A 15,950-nucleotide genomic window follows, 5' to 3' on the forward strand; every position below is an offset into this window, starting at 1 on the left:
AAAAAAAAAAAAAAAAAAAGAGAAGAGCTAGTAATGTTTAACAGCTTTGTGTACAGCCACTGTATTTCAGGCTCAGTTTAAATCTCAGAGCAATCCTGAGGAGAGCTTGGAATTTTATTGGCAATTTACTTATTGTCCTTATGGCTCACATTCCCTATCTATAAAGGGAAAAACCCAGTCTCAGGATTGCTCTGAGATTAAATGAGTGAAATACAGTGCCTGTCACAAAGTGAAAAATTACTAGCTATTCTTTTTTTTTTTTTTTTTTTTACTAGCTATTCTTATTACTATATTTCATGGCTAAATGACTGATTTCTTCTAACTCAAATCCTCTCTCTGATGTGGCCATTGGAAGACACAAATTGTGCCATATATGAAAATATAAGTTTAGAAGTATAAGTTTGCCAAGCATGATCTGTGAATTTACCATCATTTCATGCTTTCCTTCCTTCTCATCTCTTCTCTCCATCCTTGGTCACTTGTCATTCCCAGCAATAATAACCTGATGAGAGTATTATTACGTATTTCGTACCCCTCTGCCCAACTAGGAGATCTCATAAAAGGTGAAGATAGGGAAGAAAGAGGAAGGAAAAGTATTCATTTAGCCTTTTCTCCCCTCCTTGGCAAAATCAAAGAAATACAGGGAGCTAGTTAGAGAATTTGAATAACAAACAAGGTGATGTATAGAAACACATTGCTGTAAACTGTAAAGTGAAGCACAAACGTAAAGATACTTTCATTCTTGTTATTTATTAATAGTATCATTAGCCACACAGCTGTGAGAACCCCAGCTAGGAAAGACACAGAGACTTAGCATCATCCTTTTCAAATGAGAGAACTGAAAACCAAGACTAGATGTTGCTTACAAAAATCGGAAGAGAAGATCAAACTGACGGCTCTGCAGAAGAGGGTACCTGGAGATGAACTGGCTAGGAAAACTGTGATAACAGGGGTCTCGAGGAAGATGGCGGAAGAGTAAGATGCAGAGATCACCTTCCTCCCGACAGACACATCAGAAATACATCTACATGTGGAACTGCTCCTACAGAACACCCACTGAACTCTGGCAAAAGACCTCAGACCTCCCAAAAGGCAAGAAACTCCCCACATACCTGGGTAGGGCAAAAGAAAAAAGAAAAAACAGAGACAAAAGAATAGGGACGGGACCTGCACTAGTGGGAGGGAGCTGTGAAGGAGGAAAGGTTTCCACACACTAGGAAGCCCCTTCGCAGGCAGAGACTGCGGGTGGCGGAGGGGGGAAGCTTCGGAGCCACGGAGGACAGCACAGCAACAGGGGTGCAGAGGGAAAAGCGCGGAGAGATTCCCGCACAGAGGATCGGTACCGACCAGCACTCACCAGCCCGAGAGGCTTGTCTGCTCACCCGCCGGGGCGGGCGGGGCTGCGAGCTGAGGCTTGGGCTTTGGTCCGATCCCAGGGAGAGGACTGGGGTTGGCGGCATGAACAAAGCCTGAAGGTGTTAGGGCGCCACGGCTAGCCGGGAGGGAGTCCGGGAAAAGTCTGGACCTGCCCAAGAGGCAAGAGACTTTTTCTTCCCTCTTTGTTTCCTGGTGCGCGAGGAGAGGGGATTAAGAGCGCCACTTAAAGGAGCTCCAGAGACAGGCATGAGCCACGGCTACCAGCGCGGACCCCAGAGACGGGCATGAGACGCTAAGGCTGCTGCTGCCGCTACAAAGAAGGCTGTGTGCGAGCACAGGTCACTATCCACACCCCTCTTCCGCAGAGCCTGTGCAGCCCGCCACTGCCAGGGTCCCAGGATCCAGGGACAACTCCCCCGGAAGAACACAGGGTGTGCCTCAGGCTGGTGCAATGTCATGCCGGCCTCTGCCGCCGCAGGCTCGCCCGGCACTCTGTGCCCCTCCCTCCCCCCGGCCTAAGCCAGAGCCCCCGAATCAGCAGCTCCTTTAACCCCGTCCTGTCTGAGCGAAGAACAGATGCCGTCCGGCGACCTACACGCAGAGGCGGGGCCAAATGCAAAGCTGAACCCCGGGAGCTGTGTGAACAAAGAAGAGAAAGGGAAATCTCTCCCAGTAGCCTCAGGAGCAGTGGATTAAATCTCCACCATCAACTTGTACCCTGCATCGGTGGAATACCTAAATAGACAACGAATCATCCCAAATTGAAGAGGCGGACTTTGACAGCAAGATATATTATTTTTTCCCCTTTTCCTCTTTCTGTGAGTGTGTATGTATATGCTTCTGTGTGAGATTTTGTCTGTAAAGCTTTGCTTTCACCATTTGTCCTAGGGTTCTGTCCATCCGTACTTTTTTTTTAACTTAAATTTTTTTTATTTTAATAACTTTATTTCATCTTTATTTTATTTTATCCTCTTTCTTTCTACTTTTTCTCCCTTTTATTCTGAGCCGTGTGGATGAAAGGCTCTCGGTGCTACAGCCAGGAGTCAGTGCTGTGCCTCTGAGGTGGGAGAGCCAACTTCAGGACACTGGTCCACAAGAGACATCCCAGCTCCACATAATATCAAATGGAGAAAGTCTCCCAGAGATCTCCATCTCAACACCAAGACCCAGCTTCACTCAACGACCAGCAAGCTACAGTTCTGGAAACCCTATGCCAAACAACTAGCAAGACAGGAACACAACTCCACCCATTAGTAGAGAGGCTGCATAAAATCATAATAAGGCCACAGACACCTCAAAACACACCACCAGACATGGACCTGCCCAACAGAAAGACAAGATCCAGCCTCATCCACCAGAACACAGACACTAGTCCCCTCCACCAGGAAGCCTACACAACTCACTGAACCAAATTTAGCCACTGGGGACAGACACCAAAAACAATGGGAACAACGAACCTGCAGCCTGCAAAAAGGAGACCCCAAACACAGTAAGATAAGCAAAGTGAGAAGACAGAAAAACACACAGCAGATGAAGGAGCAAGGTAAAAACCCACCAGACCTAACAAATGAAGAGGAAATAGGAAGTCTACCTGAAAAAGAATTCAGAATAATGATACTAAAGATGATCCAAAATCTTGGAAATAGAATACACAAAATACAAGAAACATTTAACAAGGACCTAGAAGAACTAAAGAGGAAACAAGCAATGATGAACAACACAATAAATGAAATTAAAAATACTCTAGAAGGGATCAATAGCAGAATAACTGAGGCAGAAGAACGGATAAGTGACCTGGAAGATAAAATAGTGGAAATAACTACTGCAGAGCAGAATAAAGAAAAAAGAATGAAAAGAACTGAGGATAGTCTCAGAGACCTCAGGGACTACATTAAATGCACCAATATGCGAATTATAGGGGTCCCAGAAGAAAAAGAGAAAAAAAAAAAGGGACTGAGAAAATATTTGAAGAGATTATAGTTGAAAGCTTCCCTAATATGGGAAAGGAAATAGTTAATCAAGTCCAGGAAGCACAGAGAGTCCCACACAGGATAAATCCAAGGAGAAATACACCAAGACACATATTAATCAAACTGTCAAAAATTAAATACAAAGAAAACATATTAAAAGCAGCAAGGGAAAAACAACAAATAACACACAAGGGAATCCCCATAAGGTTAACAACTGATCTTTCAGCAGAAACTCTGCAAGCCAGAAGGGACTGGCAGGACATATTTAAAGTGAGGAAGGAGAAAAACCTACAACCAATATTACTCTACCCAGCAAGGATCTCATTCAGATTTGATGGAGAAATTAAAACCTTTACAGACAAGCAAAAGCTGAGAGAGTTAAGCACCACCAAACCAGCTTTACAACAAATGCTAAAGGAATTTCTCTAGGCAAGAAACACAAGAGAAGGAAAAGACGTACAATAACAAACCCAAAACAATTAAGAAAATGGGAATAGGAACATACATATCGATAATTCCTTTAAATGTAAATGGATTAAATGCTCCCACCAAAAGACACAGACTGACTGAATGGATACAAAAACAAGACCCATATATATGCTGTATACAAGAGACGCACTTCAGACCTAGGGACACATACAGACTGAAAGTGAGGGGATGGAAAAAGATATTCCATGCAAATGGAAATCAAAAGCAAGCTGGAGTAGCAATTCTCATATCAGAAAAAATAGACTTTAAAATAAAGACCATTACAAGAGACAAAAAAGGACACTACATAATGATCAAGGGATCAATCCAAGAAGAAGATATAACAATTGTAAATATTTATGCACCCAACATAGGAGCACCACAATACATAAGGCAAATACTAACAGCCATAAAAGGGGAAATCAACAGTAACACAATCATATTAGGGGCCTTTAACACCCCACTTTCACCAATGGACAGATCATCCAAAATGAAAATAAATAAGGAAACACAAGCTTTAAATGATACATTAAACAAGGTGGACTTAATTGATATGTATAGGACATTCCATCCAAAAACAACAGAATACACTTTCTTCTCAAGTGCTCATGGAACATTCCCAGGATAGATCATATCTTGGGTCCCAAATCAAGCCTTGGTAAATTGAAGAAAATTGAAATCATATTAAGTATCTTTTCCAACCACAACTCTATGAGACTAGATATCAATTACAGGAAAAGATCTGTAAAAAATACAAACACATGGAGGCTAAAAAATATACTACTTACTAACAAAGTGATCACTGAAGAAATCAAAGAGAAAATCAAAAAATACCTAGAAACAAATGACAATGGAGACACGACGACCCAAAACCTATGGGATGCAGCAAAAGCAGTTCTAAAAGGGAATTTTATAGCAATACAATCTTACCTTAAGAAACAGGAAACATCTCAAATAAACAACCTAACCTTGCACCTAAAGCAATTAGAGAAAGAAGAACAACAAAACCCCAAAGTTAGCAGAAGGAAAGAAATCATAAACATCAGATCAGAAATAAATGAAAAAGAAATGAAGGAAATGATAGCAAAGATCAATAAAACTAAAAGCTGGTTCTTTGAGAAGATAAACAAAATAGATAAACCATTAGCCAGACTCATCAAGAAAAAAAGGGAGAAGACTCAAATCAATAGAATTAGAAATGAAAAAGGAGAAGTAACAACTGACACTGCAGAAATAAAAAAGATCAAGAGAGATTACTACAAGCAACTCTATACCAATAAAATGGACAATCTGGAAGAAATGGACAAATTCTTAGAAATGCACAACCTGCCAAGACTGAACCCAGAAGAAATAGAAAATATGTACAGACCAATCACAAGCACTGAAATTGAAACTGTGATTAAAAATCTTCCAACAAACAAAAGCCCACGACCAGATGGCTTCACAGGTGAATTCTATCAAACATTTAGAGAAGAGCTTACACCTATCCTTCTCAAACTCTTCCAAAATATAGCAGAGGGAGGAACACTCCCAAACTCATTCTACGAAGCCACCATCACCCTGATACCAAAACCAGAGAAAGATGTCACAAATAAAGAAAACTACAGGCCAGTATCACTGATGAACAAAGATGCAAAAATACTCAACAAAATACTAGCAAACAGAATCCAAGAGCACATTAAAAGGATCATACACCATGATCATGTGGGGTTTATTCCAGGAATGCAAGGATTCTTCAATATATGCCAAAAATTAACGTGATACACCATATTAACAAATTGAAGGAGAAAAACCATATTATCATCTCAATAGATGCAGAGAAAGCTTTTGACAAAATTCAACACCCATTTATGATAAAACCCTGCAAAAAGTAGGCATAGAGAGAACATTCCTCAACATAATAAAGGCCATATATGACAAACCCACAGCCAACATCGTCCTCAATGGTGAAAAACTGAAAGCATTTCCAGTAAAATCAGGAACAAGACAAGGTTGCCCACTCTCACCACTCTTATTCAACATAGTTTTGGAAGTTTTAGCCACAGCAATCAGAGAAGAAAAAGAAATGAAAGGAATCCAAATCAGAAAAGAAGAAGTAATGCTGTCACTGTTTGCAGATGACATGATACGCTACACAGAGAATCCTAAAGATGCTACCAGAAAACTACTAGAGCTAATCAATGAATTTGGTAAAGTAGCAGGATACAAAATTAATGCACAGAAATCTCGTGCATTCTTATACACTAATGATGAAAAATCTGAAAGTGAAATTAAGAAAACACTCCCATTTACTATTGCAACAAAAAGAATAAAATATGTAGGAATAAACCTACCTAAGGAGACAAAAGACCTGTATGCAGAAAATTATAGGACACTGATGAAAGAAATTAAAGATGATACAAATAGATGCAGAGATATACCATGTTCTTGGATTGGAAGAATCAACATTGTTAAAATGACTATACTACCCAAAGCAATCTACAGATTCAATGCAATCCCTATCAAACTACCAGTGGCATTTTTCACAGAACTAGAACAAAAAATTTCACAATTTGTATGGAAACACAAAAGACCCCGAATAACCAAAGCAATCTTGAGAAAGAAAAACAGAGGTGGAGGAATCAGGCTCCCTGACTTCAGACTATACTACAAAACTACAGTAATCAGGACAGTATGGTACTGGCATACAAAAACAGAAATAAAGATCAATGGAACAAGATAGAAAGCCCAGAGATAAACACATGCACATATGGTCACCTTATCTTTGATAAAGGAGGCAAGAATATACAGTGGAGAAAAGACAGCCTCTTCGATAAGTGATGCTGGGAAAACTGGACAGGTACATGTAAAAGTATGAAATTAGGGCTTTCCTGGTGGCGCAGTGGTTGAGAGTCCGCCTGCCAATGCAGGGGACACGGGTTCGTTCCCCAGCCTGGGACGATCCCACATGCCGTGGAGTGGCTAGGCCCGTGAGCCGTGGCCGCTGAGCCTGCGCGTCCAGAGCCTGTGCTCTGCAACAGGAGAGGCCACAACAGTGAGAAGCCCGTGTACAGAAAAAAAAAAAAAAAAGTATGAAATTAGAACACTCCCTAACACCGTACACAAAAATAAATTCAAAATGGATTAAAGATCTAAATGTAAGGCCAGACACTATCAAACTCTTAGAGGAAAACACAGGCAGAACGCCCTATGACATAAATCACAGCAAGATCTTTTTTGGCCCACCTCCTAAAGAAATGGAAATAAAAACAAAAATAAACAAATGGGACATAATGAAACTTCAAAGCTTTTGCACAGCAAAGGAAACCATAAACAAGACCAAAAGACAACCCTCAGGATGGGAGAAAATATTTGCAAATGAAGCAACTGACAAAGGATTAATCTCCAAAATTTAGAAGCAGCTCATGCAGCTCAATATGAAGAAAACAAACAACCCAATCCAAAAATGGGGAGAAAACCTAAATAGACATTTCTCCAAAGAAGATATACAGATTGCCAACAAACACATGAAAGAATGCTCAACATCATTAATCACTAGAGAAATGCAAATCAAAACTACAATGAGATATCATCTCACACTGGTCAGAATGGAAATCATCAAAAAATCTAGAAACAATAAATGCTGGAGAGGGTGTGGAGAAAATGGAACACTCTTGCAATGTTGGTGGGAGTGTAAACTGATACAGCCACTATGGAGAACATTATGGAGGTTCCTTAAAAAACTAAAAATAGAACTACCATACTACCCAGCAACCCCACTACTGAGCATATACACTGAGCAAACCATAATTCAAAAATAGTCACGTACCAAAATGTTCATTGTAGCTCTACTTACAATAGCCAGGGCATGGAACAACCTAAGTGTCCATCAACAGATGAATGTATAAAGAAGATGTGGCACATATATACAATGGAATATTACTCAGCCATAAAAAGAAACGAAATTGAGTTATTTGTAGTGAGGTGGATGGACCCAGAGTCTGTCATACAGAGTGAAGTAAGTCAGAAAGAGAAAAAACAAATACCATATGCTAACACATATATTTGGAATCTAAGGGAAAAAAAAAGGTCATGAAGTACCTAGGGGTAAGACGGGAATAAAGACACAGACCTACTAGAGCATGGACTTGAGGAAATGGGGAGGGGGAAGGGTAAGCTGTGACAAAGTGAGAGAGTGGCATGGATATATATATACTTCCAAACGTAAAATTGATAGCTAGTGGGAAGCAGCTGCATAGCACAGGGAGATCAGCTAGGTGGTTTGTGACCACCTAGAGGGGTGGGATAGCGATGGTGGGAGGGAGGGAGATGCAAGAGGGAAGAGATATGGGAACATATGTATATGTATAACTGATTCACTTTGTTATAAAGCAGAAACTAACACACCAAGTTTCCAATAAACATGTGAAAACAAACAAAGAAAAAAGATATAAGGATACCAAAATCTGTACTGGTTAGAGTTCTACCAGGGAAATAGAACCAGTAGGATATATAGATAGATAGATAGATAGATAGATAGATAGACAGATATAGATAGATATAGATATAGATAGATATAGACACAAACACACACACACACACACACACACACACACATATATATATATATATATATATATATATACACACACACACATGGAGACAGATACACTATTTTGCATGGAGGCTACATGGTATAACAAAATTATATTATTTAATCCCATTTTAAAGTGCTGAAAATATGACTTCAGTTGTCTTCAGATTAAAATAAAATCTCAAACAATGTCAAAAAATAAATAAAATAAAATGATATACACATTGACTACAAAAAAAAAAAAAAACTGTGATATCAAGTTAGTCGGAGGAGCAGAGGTAACAAATTAAAGGGTCAGCTTTTTAAGGCTGCAGAAGTCTTCTTGTAGAAAGGATTGCATTGATTGATGTGGCCTGTAATGGAAACTCAGATAATGAAATAAAACCAGCATTTAAGAATTTGAGGCTGAGAACTCATTGCCATGGCAACCCTCTCAGAAGGGAACTTGTATAAGAAAATAAGATTCACTTGACTATGTCTTAAAAGGAAAACCTACACCACAGTGAAACAATTAAATGCAGAATTCCAAACTTACTTACTGCCACAGTGCCTAGAGGTACGATAGGTCCAGCATCTCTTCCACTGGAAAGTATTACTTCTCAAAACTTATGACTCATGGAGGGAACATCATCTAGCTTTGAGGCAACTCTATGGGCATTGGATGTTTCCTACCAGTGAAGATTTACAATTGTTTTCAGTCCATAACTCACTTAGCATCACACTCATATGGAAACCACAGTGGTATACACCATTCAAACAAACAGCTATCTTTTAGTCTGCCCATAATCACAGAAAACTACCAAATTCATATATCAATTATTACTTATACCTCGTGGGAAAATCATTTTTTAACCTACATAAAATATGGTTTATTTTCACATCCTAATCATTTTAATGAAAACATCTATTTTTTATTGCATGTTTTCACTCTAAGAATGTCAAACTGGGTACACTATATTTTGTCAGTTAAAAGCAGTTTTCTTGAATACCTAATATCACTGGCAAACATGAATTTATGCCTTTTAACTGATGCTGAGAGAAGAGATCACTTTGAACAGCATGGTTTAGGTTCCTAAAATTGAACCTGGTGGTAAAAGAATTTGACATTGAGAAATTTTAAATCATATTGTAAAAAAAAAAATAAAAGAGAGAGAAATAGAGGTCAATAATAACATAAAAATCCTTATATTTCCATGTTCACTTAAACAAAAAACGATAAAAGCAGCATGACATATAAGATAATACCTATGCTACTTTAATAACTCTACATCAGCATCTAGTGATAATGGATACAGTATTATTAACCTCTATTTACCAGCCCTTTCTCCACAGAAATTTTTCCTTCCTGTCTTCAACCCTACCTCTGCCCCTGAGGTTTCACCAATATAAACAATTTCCATTTGCATGTTTTAGCTAATATACATTCAAAAGGATATTCTGTATATGTTCAGTCCTCCTCCAGTGCCACAACACCCTTTTCATTTTCTCAGGACATAACATTGTCCTAGAAATCAAAATCATTCAGTTGCTTGACTTCATGAGCAACTGCTTATTCATTTCTCAAGTTACATGCATTAGAATACTGTGGTTCTAAGACCTGGATCTATTTTTTGACATCTACCTTTATCTTTTCCAATGTTTTACTGAGAAAATCTGCACCCTCCTTGACTTTTCTTTCATTTTTTTCCCTATGTCCATTTCCAGTTCATTCTATTTCTAGTTATCACCTACATGGTGACTTACGCTTCTTGCTTACACTGGAATCAACATTCTCAAGGTTGTCAAGAATGTATACCAAAGTAAATTTGCATACATTTGAATTTTGCCCAAGGGGAACTCATGGTTGGAGGAAAATAACTGAATCAATGTTTGAAGTAAGTTGGACGGAATAAGGTACTTGCACAAACCACATCTAGGACGCATGAAAGATTGGTCAGATTTTTCACCTGAAACTCTCTATGGTGAGATTGCATGATTAAAACCCTAAATTTAAACATCCTTGGTATTAATAAAGCTGTTCTAATTAATAATTCATAGAAGAGAGCTGCCACTGTAAAATGAACCATTAGATTTATTGATTAATTTATTTTTATTCTTTTACAACCTAAAGCAAACATGTGGGTACATATTTTAAAAAGTTACCAAAAGAATGGATACAGGAGAAAAATTTAAGGAAATTTTTTCTTCTAAATTAATAAAAGGAATAATTTTTTTTCATAGCAAAATATTGTATCCACAAATGTCACATCCAGTAACCAAATAACTACCTTATTCCTAGATAATTATGCGACTTGCTTTTCCTTCTTCTCTATTTAAAAAGTATCTCCTTTTAGCACAACTAGAAGGTCAGTGAAATTTCTTTGTACCCCACTTTGTTTCCTGTTTCTCCCAACCTCCCTTCCAATTCTCCCTCAGGTTGAGTGCTTGGTACTTTTATTGTCCTCTAATTTATCCTGCCAAAGTGAAAAGTAATTTGATAAATTTCTTCAAATTAAGGTATTAGGAAATTAATCATCTGCTGATCTCCTGAGTATTTGCATTTTAAAGGAAAATTGCAGAGAAAGAACAATTCCTGACCATCATAAATTACTCATTAATTACAGAATTTCAGGCTTCCATGAGAAGATATTTAAAAGTGATGAGAGAACAAGAGAGTACTCTCAAATCATACAATGGACATGACGATCTGGTCTATTTATTTGTCTGGATGGTCAGGAGATTGAGACAAATTATATACTTGAAGGTAAACATTATATCCTCTAGGTCTTAGGAGATATCTAAAAATGTCTTGGAACACAGTAGGTCTTATTATTTATTAAATAAATATATGATCATATTATTTGATTTACCGCCAGCAAAATTTTGAAGAATACATTCCTTCAGAGAAATTAGAGTAAAGCATACATCTCTGACCCCTCTGCTGTGACCCCAAAGCCTTTGGCTTCATTTTGGCAGAAAAGTGGTACCATCAAATGTTTCACTTATTCACAGACATTTCCCTGGCCCACTTGCAGGTAGGCAGGACTATGTGAATAGTTCTGGCCAATTAAATGGAAGCGGAAATTATGTGTGTCACTTCTAATCTGAGACGGTAAAAGGTTTATGCATGATTTTGCAAAGTTCCATGGCTGAGGAGGTTGTCAGCTCCAAATAGCAGAGCCCAGAGACAATGCGATGCCTAATATGCCAGGGTCTCTGAATGTAGACCACTAAGATTTTGAGGTTATTTGTAGGTGTAGCACAGCCTAGCTGATCCAGACCAGTAGAGTAATACATTCCCTTTATGGCATTTACCACACTGCCTTATAGCCACTTTGTTACACATCTGCTACCCCACCTTAGCTAGTTACTCCTTATTTATTTTGGTAGCTTTATTGTAAAACAACACATAGTGGAAGAAACCATGATAACGTAAGAGTATTTTTTTAAGTTAAAAATTAGACTACAAATTTAAGACAGTTGCATGTGGTGACAAGATTAGTATAATCTAATTCAATTCAGTGCATCTACTGAGCAATAAGGATTTGTGGCATGTTCTGTGCTGTCCGTACACACATGAGTTGGTAATATTAACAATGATATTATTAATGATTATGAATAAGATGATATTAATCATTATTAGCAACATTAATAGTTTTAACTGCCTAAATAAACACAGTAGTATGAGATAATAGAAAATATATGTTGGTTTCTGTCCCTAGTTACTGGCGCAGAGCTCCTGAAACCTTTGTAATTTCTGAAGTGATAAGAACATGGGAGCAGCTTTTGTTTTAGAATTTGTCTTTGATCCCATGCCTGACACAGGGCTCCTAAAACTCTTGTAAATTTCTAAGTGATTAGAGCACTAGAAGAATCTTTTGTCCTAATGAATTGACTCTGAGTGGGCTTCTGGATGACTTGAGACATGATTAGAAGCTTGGAATTTTCATTCCCATCCCTCATCCTCCAGACAAGGGAGAGGGGCTGGAAATGGAGTTAATGATTGATCATGCCTATGTGAGTAAGTCTCCGTAATACCTCAATAGTTTGGGGTTTGGAGAGCTTCCAGTGGGTGCACACATCCACACCAGGAGGATAAAAACCCACCCCAACTGCACGGGGACAGAAGCTCCTGTGCTCCGGACCCACCCAGACCTCGTCCTATGTATCCCTTCATCTGGCTGTTCATCTGAATCCTTTATCACATCCTTTGATAAACTGGTACATGTATGTAAGTGTTTCCCTGAGTTCTGTGACCTGCTCTAGCAAGTTAATTGAACCCAAGCAGAGGGTCGTTGGACCTTCCAATCTATAGCTAGTAGGTCAGAAGCATAGGTGACAACCTGAGCTTGCAACTGGCATCTTAATGGTGTGTGTGAAGGGCGGGGGAGGGGTGGCAGTCTTGTGGGACTGAGCCCTGAATCTATGGGGTCTGACGCTATCTCCAGGTACACAGTGTCAGAACTGAGTTAAATTATAGGACACCTAGGTGGGGTTGCAGATAATTGCTTAATGTGGGAAAAACCTCCACACATTTGGTGACCAGAAATGTCATGAGCGAACAGTTCTGTGTGAGTAGTAAAGGAGACTCACAGGGAAGGAACACACACTAGGGAAGAATGAGATTTTTCCCCACATAGGAGGAAGAAAAACTTGAGATTTTCCTTTACAAATATACTAACTGGGTATTTCATGATAATTTATTTCTGTATAAAAACATCAAGAAATGATATGATAATGTCTAGAGGTCTGGGTTTCAGAATATCAAAGCAAGAATGATCTCAATGTCCTAAATTTGCCAAATCATAAACTGTGAAAATATCTTACACTTGAAGTAATATTATCAAATACTTTTATAGAGAATGCATTTTCCAGTTATTTTACATCCATTATTTCAACTGATCCCCATAATAGCCTCATGATTTAGACAGTAATAATTTACTGATTCTTTGTATATGGAAACTGAGGCTACAAAATACTGACATGACTTTTCCATGGTCACACTAAGCTGATCTGATAAAAGGGTTTATGAGAAATTTTCTTTGACGTGCATATAAATGAGCTCAAGTTAACTTTATTTTCCGTCTTACTAACCAGGGTTTTGATATCCGACATCTCTCCCCATCTATAGTAACGTCTATAAAGTGGAAGCCTGTACAATAAAAGATGTATCCAGTCATGATAACATTTCTAAGAATTTTCCATTTCCCCCCATATGACAAGGATTTGATGACATTAGCATCATTTTTTTTTTAATGTTGGTCAAGAACATGACATTCCATTCCATATAAAGTAGAAAGCCCCATTTCCTCCTGCAAGAAATGAAAGAAAGGCAGCCACCATGGGGAACAGTATGAAGCTTCCTTTAAAAATAGAGTTACCATATGATCCAACAATCCCACTCCTGGACATATAACTGGAGAAAACTGTAATTTGAAAATATACACACACCCCAGTGTTCATAACAGCACTATTTAAATAGCCAAGACATGGAAGCAACCTGAATGTCCATCAACAGATGAATGGATAAAGAAGATGTGGTACATATACAAAATGGAAAGCCATAAAAAGAATGAAATGATGCCATTTGCAGCAACATGGATGGACCTAGAGATTATCATACTAAGTGAAGTAAGTCAGACAGAGAAAGACAAATACCATATGATATCACTTATATGTGGAGTATAAAAAAATGATACAAATGAACTTATTTATAAAACAGAAACAGACTCACAGACACAGAAAACAAACTTATGGTTACCAAAGGGGCAGGGTAAATTAGAAGCTTGGTATTAGCAGATATACACCACTGTATATAAACAAGATAAACAACAAGGTCCTACTGTATAGCACAGGGAACTATATTCAATACAACACTGTAAGTCAATATTGTTCGATAAAAAAAAGAAAAGAAATAAAGAAGTAATGAAGGCAGATTTTTTTAAAGAATATGAGACAAGATATTCGATGGCAACTCCAGTCAACCATGTAAGAACGTGGTGATTAATTTAGCTGGACATTTTCCTTCATATTTTGCAGATATTTTCCATCTCCATTTTTATTTACTAACATTGCAATGACTTCAGTTTAGTGCCACCACGTGCTAATTTTATCCAAGCAACATGTAATTAACCCCTCAAAATCATCATCAAACATGGTAACATAGAATAGACCTAATTCCAATCTCAGGATGACTAGAGTATCACATTGTAGGGCATCTGATAAAAGTTAATTTAACTTAGTCGATAATTCTTCCACTCTTTACCTCATGGTAGCAAGTACAGTAACAGCAGATATGATTATTTTAAGGTCATCATAGTTAGGGATGTTTATTTTTTCTGTTAAAAGGATGGGTGATGTTTTTACACTGTTTCTAATGGGCTAGTTTCTTCTTACTTTTTACTGACTTCAAGAAAATCATTAGAGATGTCAGTGAATTTGTTAGCATATTCTCTTCACGTCGCAAGGTCCATATTTCCCAAGTTGGAAACTTCTATACATATCCATTTTTCTTAGCACTTCAGCCCCATTTGCCTCTTTTAATCAATAAGCTATATTGACAAAATTTTAATTATTCCCAGAAAGTGCACACTGTTTTGATTTTGTTATTTTCCTTTAGAGAACAAAATGAGTCAACTGGTTTAGTAGCTTACTTTGCTCCCTCTTTGAACTTCAGCTTTCTCCTCTAAGACAAAATAGTGTCTAACTTATTGATTCATTTGCAAAGAGAAAATTTTTAAAAATCAAAGAGTGAGATGAAATATCTAGCTCTGTTAACAAGTAGGCAAAGATGTAAAAGGCGGTATAATTGGCTTGAAAAAAAGTTGTCTTATTTTAAGCAAACTCACATTGGAAAAGGCACTTCATAATTATAATCATGCATGAAAAGTACAGCAACCATCCAGGGTTATCTAAATGTGTCTGACTCTCAATGCTCCTTCATGCAAATAATAAAACCACCACTTCTGTGAACTCGCAAGCAATGCTGATCCATTCAGCCTGCTAAGAAGTCAAGTGTTTAACTATCTTCCTGTTCCATGATTTCGGCAAGGTTAACATCTATCTGAAACACCCAAGGGATTCTGCCCAAATTAACTTACGATTGGGTATTTACACTCTCATTTTTCTCATAGTTTTATTTTACTGGTGTAATTGAGATGTAATAAATGTAGGGCATGTTGCAAAAGAAAAGCAGGTGAATAAATACCTCCAAATCCAGCTAGAGGAGACCCCCTTTCATCTCAGCCTACTGCTAAGGAAATAGATTAGATCCACATTTTCTGAACTCTCCCATCTAAATTGATAGAACTAAGAAGGGATGTGGCATACCCAACTACAGAGTATTAGTTTAGGAAGACCAAAATCAATCTAAAAGAATAACATCTTTCAAGTTAAAACACACACACACACACACACACACACACACACACACACACTCACAAACATTTTCTTCAAAAGATAAGGGCAACAAGGAGAAAATAAATTAGATGTGATGGTTCCAGTTCTGGGACTCTATACTTTTAAATTCTAAAACAATTAGGCCAATATTTAGGGTATACAAACGAGTGGAGTCACGATAACCG

At 37.9% G+C, this 15,950-nt stretch overlaps 1 protein-coding gene across 1 annotated transcript in view; it reads right to left on the reverse strand.

Annotated features, from left to right (window-relative positions):
- The window catches only part of MACROD2 (mono-ADP ribosylhydrolase 2), a 1,967,591-nt gene that overhangs the window by 770,226 nt on the left and 1,181,415 nt on the right, over positions 1 to 15,950 (reverse strand). The window lies entirely within an intron of this gene.

This window comes from Phocoena phocoena, chromosome 15 (assembly GCF_963924675.1).
Source record: "Phocoena phocoena chromosome 15, mPhoPho1.1, whole genome shotgun sequence".
NCBI lineage: Eukaryota > Metazoa > Chordata > Mammalia > Artiodactyla > Phocoenidae > Phocoena > Phocoena phocoena.